This window comes from Cavia porcellus, unplaced genomic scaffold (genome assembly GCF_034190915.1).
Source record: "Cavia porcellus strain 051 isolate PalLab524CR breed Dunkin Hartley unplaced genomic scaffold, mCavPor4.1 scaffold_3, whole genome shotgun sequence".
Classification (NCBI taxonomy): Eukaryota; Metazoa; Chordata; class Mammalia; order Rodentia; family Caviidae; genus Cavia; species Cavia porcellus.
The window spans coordinates 4,568,590-4,575,390 of NW_026947486.1; the positions used below are offsets into that span (position 1 = coordinate 4,568,590).

Genomic DNA, 6,801 nt, shown 5'->3' on the forward strand with positions numbered 1-6,801 from the left:
TTCCTATTTATTTTTGGGCCATGAAGTTTCAGACTTTTCTTGCAGCTTTTAAAAATACAAGTGATTACCAAACAACAAATTCTGTGACTGATACATTGATACATCCTTGTTTCCCCAATCAGGTTGTACATACCACTGCAATTTTTGTATCTGAAGTGGTCATGAGAAATACCATCCACTTTGCTGGCCCTCTCTGTAAATAATAACAAAAAGATGGGGACTCTCAGGCCTGAACCGAAAAAGACCTCCACAATAAAACATGCTGTCCTCTACAAGAAACCAGAGTTCACTGAATTAATCATGCTGACTTCAGCAAATAGAACAGATGGTCATGAAGAAATTTAGGACTGAACATACAGTTATCTGGGGTCAGAATTTTCAGCAGTGTCCACATACCTGCACTGACTATCTTTGAAACTTTGAACCTAAAAATTCCATTCATATTCTTTGAGATTATAAACCTATCCCCAAACCCTATATTAATTTACCTGCTCCTTCAGCCTACCTTCTTATATCACTCCAACTTTAGCCTACCTGTATTTAAAAGGAATTAAATCTAACTTTCACCCACACATACTTATCTCCAGGTGTTTTCTCATGTACAACCTTTAGCAGACATCAGAATTATGTTGGGAAGTGCATCAGAATAAGACCAGAGCTCAATAAAAAGATACAAGGGACCATCAGGTTTCTCCCATGGCTAACCAACACAGGCAAGGAGAAACAGTGAGCCCAGCCCTTGTTTGCATGCAAGCTGACATAGAGACTCTCTTGTGGATAACCGTCATGGGTAAGGATAAGCAGGCAATCCTCTGCACAATGCAGAGTGCAATAAGGACTCTCTCACCAGTAACAGCTAACCAGGAGAAGCAGTCAGACAAAGGCCTGTGCACACATAGGCCTCTGCACTTTCCTGCAGGTTAGAAGCATGGGCAGGAAGAGCCAGGCAGCCCAGCTCCTGTGTGCACTCAGACATGCCATCAGGACTTTCCCATGGGTAGTCAGCTTGGGCCAAGAGAACCTGTCAGCCACACCTTGGAGAATCCCAGACTGTCTGGAGAAGCCCACACCACATCCCATCAACTTCTGGGAACCTGGCTTAGTAGAAACCCAGGTGCCAGCCTCATTCCCTTGTATTGTGGATAAGTTGCTAACATGGGAAGTGATTGGGACCCCACAAATTGTTAGTGCAGAGGAATTCAGGAGAAAATCAAGACAAATGAACAAAAGCCAATCTCTGGTCTCCAGCACAACCAAGTTCAGGAGACACAGACATGGAATAAAGTAGAAGCCACACATCTGATACTTCTGGAATGATGGCAACTGAATTAAAGAATCTACTTCATGAGGTTGTAAAAGAAATCAGAGCAGATCTAATATCTCAGGTAAAAGAAGAAATAACAAACATAATAAAATGGTTTCTGACTGTATCTAAAGAACACATAGATTAAAAAAAAACAATTTGAGCATAGAATAATGAGAGAAACCTTGCATGAGCAATATAGACAAGAATAGTAATACATGAAACAGACAAAGAGATATCTAGGAAATTAAAATCTTCATTTCAAGCTGGCAAACTGCTTGAAAGAAACTGAAGATAGACTTTCACACTTTGAAGACAGGATGGCAGCTAGTGATCGTGAAAGGAAAGATCTCTTAAAAATAACTAAGTGCAAGGAAAAAACAATTCAATGGCTGCAAGATGATGCAAAGAAAAAGAATTTAAGAATGATAGGTGTTGATGAAAAAATGAGTCAACATAAAGGACATAAATTGACTATTTACAGAAGTCATAGCAGAGAAATTCTCTAGCATGCAAAAATGACCTGACATAGGGATAAGTGACGAATTTAAAATTCCAACTAGCCATACTTAAAATAAATATACACCCAGACATATAATAATCAAGATCCTGTAAATTCATCACAAAAACCAAATATTAAATGCTGCTAGTGAAACCAAACAGACCAGCTATAAAGTAAAACCCATCAGAATCATGACAGACTTCTCAACACAAACCATCAAGTCAAGAAGAAGTTGGAATAAAGTGTTTTAAATCCTGAAAGAAAGCAACTTCCAACCCAGACTGAGGTACCCAGAAAAACTATCTTTCAAAATTAATGGAGAAATAAGATACTTCAATTACAAAGAACAACTAACAGAAATCATGACTATGAAAACAACTCTACAAAGACTGCTGAAGGATATTCTAGAGAGACATAAAAATGATTACAACCCTGGGAATTTCAGCAGAGTGGGATCACCAAGTGGGGCAGACAATTGAATAGAAAGAGAATGTAAGGAGCTAATGGCAGGTAAAAAGCATGTTAGAAGTCAACCACTGTATGTTGGATATAACTGTTAAGATAGATGGCCTCAATTCACCAATAAAAAGAAAAACAGGCAGAGTTGACAAGAAAAAGATCCATCAGGATATGGTATACAAGAAACATACTAATTCAAAAAGAAATTCATAGACTGAAGGTCAAGGAAGAGATAACAAAGCTCCATGTGACTGGAAACCAGAAAAAAAGCAGGAGTAGCTTCTCCATCAGCTGCAGAATGGATAAGAAAGTTATGACACTTATACAATGGAAAGCTACTTGTCTATAAAGAAGGATAATCTTGAGGTTTTTGTAGGTAAATGGATGCCACTTATGATCATGCTCTTGGGTGAAATGGTTTGAACACACATAGGTGAACATAATGTTGTCTCCCTAGTATAAAAAAAACAGGAGTTAGTGGGCTCTAAATTGTACAATACATATTGTTAAAATGCAAAGGGAGGAAACATCCAAAAGGGGAATGTGATAGGCAGTGATAATTCTCTATTATTTTAGTTTAAATTCCTGCATAATTTTCATGTTTTGTTTTGATGGTTTTATTATGTTTTGTTTGGTTTGATTTTACTATATATAATGGCATGAGCAGCTATTTTAAAGATAACAATAGGAAGTATTGTACCCATTGTTGATATCCTGTTATCTTGTTTTGAAATCTTGCATCATTTTCACTGTTTTGTTTTGATTGGTTTTCTTCTGCTTTGTTTGGTTTGGTTTTAATATGTCTGATGGTATGAACAGCTATTTTGAAGATTACAAGAGGCATTATGGCAGCTGCTGTTGTTTTCCTGTTATCTTGTTTTGTAATTCTGTATTGCTTTCACTGTTTTGTTTTGGTTGGCTTTACTCTGTTTTACTTTGTTATTTTTATGTTCTTAAAAATTAAAAAAATAATTCAAAAGCTGAAACACAAGGGTCAGGCCTATATATGTCCTGAAAGAATAAGCAATAACTTCAAATTATATTGTATTAGTGCAATCTGGTAAAGTAAATTCAGACAGAGCTCAGACATGCAGGTGGGTAAGCAGAACATCTGGACACATTCTTCCAAAATAATGCTTTTGCTGTTACGACGTACCCATGCTACACAACTCATTTTCCTACTTGATCAATATTAGCTTAGTGACTATACTTTAAATCATAAGTTTATTATAGTTTGATCCATACTGTGACTTTGTTATATGAATTACTCCTGAAAAAGGACCTCAGCTGCCACTTGTTTGGAACCCCTCTTGGAAATCCAGAATAACCTTCTCCTTATTTCCAATAAAACTCCATAACTTTTAACTTTGATTTGCAACTCCATTTCTTGATATTGTGAGACAAAAAAATTCAGCATATTTAACATCAAACAAACAAGGAGTTATATTTTATTCTGTATCAATAGCACTTTAAGACAAAATGTTGATTATATGAGCAAATATTTGAAATAATCTACAGCTGGATATGGGCTGTTACAATAATGCACCCAAAAAAGTAAGAAATCCTGCCTACAGAGAGCTTGTGGAATAGTATGCTAGAAAAGTATTTATAAAATAACTCAAGCAAGGTTTAAAGAAAAAAGAGTTATGGAAGAAATTTCAACCCATGATAGATAAGTTGATGATTGAAATACTTATTTTGCTTCCTGAGGAGGCAGAGGGATTCATCCAGGAGAAAACTGCTCTTGAAATGTCCTTCAATGACTGATGATACCTTCACAAAAGAGACTGAGGAAAGAGTAATGTAGAAAGATTCATGATCAAGATATAAATAGTGAAAGATACAATGTTTCTAAAACAGTCAATCATTCTCTAGCTAAGATTATTTTTTATATTTTAACAAAGATTTATTTTGAATATAACAATGAGAAATACCTTCAAGTTATTGAAAAACAAACACAAAATCCTATGCAAATACAAAAGGTGATTTGGGGCAAGTGATTTCTTATTATGAATAATATACCATGCCAATCAATTTTTCAAATCACAAGATCATAGAAAATTACACTTTAAAATTATTAAACAATTCATCCATGTGATAGAAGAAGATACAAGAAAACTTGTAGAATCAAAGTCTAAAATATTCCAACTCCTAAAAGAAGATAATTTAAAATTAAGAAATTGTCAATGTTGCTTGAAAATCATGTCATACTGTCACATTAGTTTTGTTTGACATATAATTTAGTATTTTAAAAGAGTGCAACAAATTAACAGTGTTTTTAGAATTTCAACTCTTTGGATAGACATGCGTTGTACAAGAGTTTTCAATCCAGAAGAAACTACTGGATAGTTTTACTCACACTCATGGTTAACTGATTAATATATTAGCAATTTACTTGATAAATTTGATGGCATAAATCCAACTAGAAGAATACTGAGGTTGTTCTTCACTATGCAATGCCATCCAATAGTAATACCAAGTGCAGAATCTGATAGTGTGCTCACTGGATTATGTTTCAAGATGTGCTACTAAGAAAAAATAGGTGTGCTATGTCAAACTTTTTCATTTCTTTTTTGAAAACCAGGTCGGTGATTGGCAGTGTTGGCTAATACAATACAGATAACATAGAAGAAATATTTAAAAAAAGCACTGTAACGCCCACACCAAGAATTATCTCATCACGGTAATAACAATGATGTTATTAATTTGTATTAATTGCTTTTCTTAGAACATAAATAAAAGCAATTCTTTGGAACTTGATGTACTCACACAACAGATACACAGTCTTAAACAATTTTTTTTTTTTTAGTATTGAGTATCGAACTCATGACCTTATGCTTGCCAGTCTGGTATTTATACTGCAGAGCTAAATCCTTGGCCCTACAAAATACTTTTGTATGTAACATTACACTTCAAAATATTGGAAAAAGTATATGCTAATTTGCATTTTGATTTAATGGAACAAGAATAAAACAATATCCAAATAGGGAATACTATACCAATAATAATGCACTTTATAAAGTTCAAAGTGTCTTACTCTCTTTGTACTTACCATAGGTTATACCATGACCTGTGAGGAGGTATAACAAAAAATAACAATCATATCTTCAATAACATACTTTGAAAGAAATAAATCAGAAGGAAAATTGGAATGTGAAACTGTTTTCAAAAAGTGGTATCAGTTTTACATTTTTAGAAAAAATTTATATCAACCTATGATAAATATATAAGCTATTAATTTTTATAGTTTCCGAATAAAGTTCAGCACTTTGTTTATACCAAGTCAAAAAATGATCAGTAGAGACCATCTAATAATAAATTATGAAATCATCCATTCAAGTCTGTGGCACAGTCCCTTGCCAGTAAGAGCTAAGCATGCCTGGTTATGCCAGTGGTAACCTTTAATAGAAGTGATCTTCAAGAATTGGGAGATATCTGCTACAGTCATGCATTCTCCAACATTTTATTTATTGGCAAAAACCAGAGATCCAGTTTTCTTAGGTTTTCACAAGCTCACATTTTGTGGAGTTTTTCTCTAATTACAGAAATTCTCGCTCTGTCTGTACTGTCCACAACAATAACAGCACATTCTCTATTAGTATAATAAGTTTTTCAGGCTTCTTGACCACCAATATCTCACAGTATGTATTATTAATCGCTATTTCACATGGTTTCCTATTGTAGGGAATGTGCACCTAACTTAATTCATAGAAAATTGGTAGAGGATGGTAGTTTTCCCTGAATTGTGCAACCCTACAATGATACCTTTGTGTTCCTGGTGATTGAACACTCTCCCTACCCTGTTGAAGAGAATTTCCACTCCATTCTTAGGCAGAGAAACTCTTCAAGTAACCCAGGCAATTACGTCACTCCAGGTTCAGGCTGAGGGGGAGAAAAATGTGCTAGAACCTTGGCCTGTGCAGCTACTGTTCCTACATAGCCACTGGCAGATTCCAGGAAACCTGAGAGTTGACAAATCCCAGGCTACCCTACCTCATGGGAGGCCTCATGGCTACCAGTGCTACACTCACGTGGCCAGCGGACATCACAGCCACATTGTCTGCCTGGAATCTCATGGCAAACCCTCTTCCACAAACTCCTCTCATGCAAGCAAGTTTGGCTAGGATTATTGTGCTAAAAAAAGGGAAAAATATTTTTGTAATACATATGGTATATTGACATCTTCAGGACATGGCATTTAGTAGTAGGTAGAGTAACAGGAAATAGTTTTCTTCAACAAAGGAGTGATATGGTCAGACTGTAAAGATTATTCCCACCCTAGCACTTGTGGAATGTTAATCTGAGTAGTAAACTAATTCCACAGTGAACCAATTATAATTGAAATAAACTTTTAAACATTTGGAACTCTCACTTATTGTAAAAAATCTCACATTCCCTTCAAAGTTTAAATATGGAATAGTCACATAGTACAAAAATTTTACTTCTATCTCACCAAACTGTTGTTCTTCTGTCTCCATTGGTTTTATCATGTTGTATTTTATTGGATTTTATTATAATGTGATAGTATAAACAAAAA

The 6,801-nt window shown here is 34.9% G+C and overlaps 1 pseudogene; it reads right to left on the reverse strand.

The window, feature by feature from the left end:
* Window positions 1-5,583: 5,583 nt before the first annotated feature.
* On the reverse strand, window positions 5,584-6,340 carry LOC100727389 (ADP-ribosylation factor-like protein 5A; annotated as a pseudogene).
* Between the last annotated feature and the right edge of the window lie 461 nt (window positions 6,341-6,801).